This window comes from Gigantopelta aegis, chromosome 9 (genome assembly GCF_016097555.1).
Source record: "Gigantopelta aegis isolate Gae_Host chromosome 9, Gae_host_genome, whole genome shotgun sequence".
In the NCBI taxonomy this organism is placed as follows: domain Eukaryota; kingdom Metazoa; phylum Mollusca; class Gastropoda; order Neomphalida; family Peltospiridae; genus Gigantopelta; species Gigantopelta aegis.
The window spans coordinates 70,489,596-70,492,418 of NC_054707.1; positions in this window are offsets into that span (position 1 = coordinate 70,489,596).

Sequence of the window (2,823 nt, forward strand, 5' to 3'; positions counted from 1 at the left end):
TCAGTTCTCTAGCATTACCGCTCCTCCCCCCCCCCCCCCCCAAAAGCTACAGGAACTTATTCGAGTACTGCGTCGTGACTTTGGTGTACAGCAACGCGATCGAGAAGATGAAGAGGAGGAGATGGAGGGGCGGCACGGGGGGGGGGGGGGGGGGGGGGTGAGGGACCAAAACTGGCGTCGCATCCCAAAAGTGACGGCGGTCCCTTCTACGTCGCTTCCCCCCTTTCTTCACTTTTCTCTTAAAATTATGTGATGTTACACGTGATACACGTATCCCATAACATATCAAGTTTTTGGAGCGTTCTATGTTGTATGGAATAGAGAAATGGGTTGGCATACTCATGCTATGTCGGGTATTTAGTAACAACATTATTCCAGGAAACTGGGCGGACGTTTTTTGTGATTCAACCAACAATCAGGAATTTTTGCAACAAAATTGCTATCGTTAACAGCCCGAAGACACGTTCCACCAGTGGTGTCGTTAAACAGAGCAAAATTCTTCCATGTAGTAAAAAGCAAGGATCACATCAGAGTTGTTGGTTTTTTGTGTTTTAATATGGACAAATGGACAATATAAACACAAATACCGATTTAACTAGACGAGGTTGATATTTTATATATTTAAAAAAAAACCTAATTTCAGCTCGTGAAAATGGACAATAAGTTTGGTTAATAGGCCTATACACTAGAGGTCGTCTCATAGGTGTACGGACTCCCATATTTATACGGGGGAGGGGGGAGGTGGCAGGCTGGCTTTTGTCCTAATTAAACAAAAATGCCCGAATATGCATGACGCCATTTATTCATATCAGCATTACTACCAAACAGCTACATAGGGTTGCAAAGGAATCACTACGCATTTTTACATGGATTAAAACAAACTTGGAGCACATTTTGCCCGAATATCTGTATATTTTTTACTTGAATTTAGGTTTTGTTCCAGCACTAGGGTGCGGGGGGCGCTGCCCCGCCCCCACCCCTGTCTCCCGTCTCGTACGCTTATGACTCGTCTCCATAACCGTTACTGCTTAGCAGTACATGTGTTTTTTATGTTTTGAAAATATGAAAAATGCATTTTGTGGTATTGAAAACATTAGGATGACCAGAAACAGTTCGTATTTACGGAAAATAATAATCTAAGCAACACAATTCAAGTAAAAGTAATAACAGTTCGTATGCCAGTGGAACCGTGGGACTATTGCATCTGGTGCCGCAGTCATTCTCCGAGTAAACAATCGTTCAATCATGTGACCACAAGAAAGCACAGGCCCGTAACCAGCATGATTAGCGGGGGTGGGTGTCGAAATTTCATGTAGACGGAAGTCATCAAACGCGAGCGTAGTCGTAGACGGGGGGCAGGGGGTCCCCCGATTTATATATGTGTGTGTGTGTGTGTGTGTGTGTGTGTGTATGCTTGAGAATAATACACTACCTTTTGTTGCGAAATATACGTTAACAAGTTGCATTAAGTTGTGGTAACCTATGCATGTAAAATGGCCTAGTCACAGAGCCACGACAAAAAAACAGTTTGTTTTCAGTCGTACCAATGTATTTATAATAAATTATACATGGCAAAAATTGTAACAAATGTAAGCCTACTGGAAAACATTGATTACTAATCAGCGGTTATTGGATGGCAAACGCAGTGTTATATCGACACTTGACCACAGATGAAATCCGCTGTCGCCACATGGCTACTCTTTCCAAATAACAGCAAGGAATCTTTATGTGCACTTCCCACATCTCACAAACAGGATAGCACCTTTGATGGACCAGTTATGGATCATTGGTTGGAAGAAGTTTGTTTAACGACACCACTGGAGCACATTGATTAATTAATCATCAGCTACTGGATGTCAAATATTTGGTAATTGCCTCGTAGTCATCAGAGGAAACCCGCAATTTTTTTTTCAAATGCAGCAAGGGATATTTTATATGCACTTTCCCACAGACAGAGAAGCACATGCCATGGCTTTTGTCCAGTTGTGGGGCACTGATTGGAACGAGAAAAAAATTAACCAGCTGAATGGATCCACCGAGGTGGTTCGATCCTTCGACGCAAGCACCTCAAGCTTTACCTACAAGGTGCTCAACCCTTAGGTCATAGTAGATGCAGATGCTCTACACTTCACAGTTATCTTGTATGACAAGACTAGTGACCTGGAACATGTTGGCGAAGCAAGGAAGGTGTTGTACTGTCGGAAGCGGTCGCTGGATGCGCGGTCGGTTTGGGATCGATCTCCGTCGGTGGGCCCTTGGGGCTATTTCTCGTTCCAGCCAGTGCATCGCGACTGGTATATCAAATGCCGTGGTATGTGCCATCTTGTCTGTGGGATGGTGCATATAAAAGATCCCTTGCTACTAATGGAAAAAGGTAGCGAGTTTTCTTTCTAAGACTACATGTATATGTCAAAATTACGAAATGTTTGACATCCGATAGCCGATGATTAATACATCAATGTGCTCTTGTGGTGTCGTTAACTTTTCATGGCAGTCACCGATGGTACTCTTGGCGGTGAACGATGCAAAAGGTTCTTGTTTGTTTGTTAGATCAATCACGTAAAAGCTCAAGTCAAACCAGTTACACCTATCTGGTTATCAAATACCTGATATTTGCTCTGTGTGTGTGTGTGTGTGTGTGAGTGAGTGAGGCATGTGATTGAAACATTTCTAAAAAAGCTGAAAATGATACATGCGTACCGAAGGCATGTAATCGAGTGCAGAATGCACGAGATGACTAGAGGGGAATTGAAAAAAAGAAAAAAGGAACATTTATAAAAAGCGGAATTCCGCCAATTAGCGGAAGAATCACATGCCTGGTGT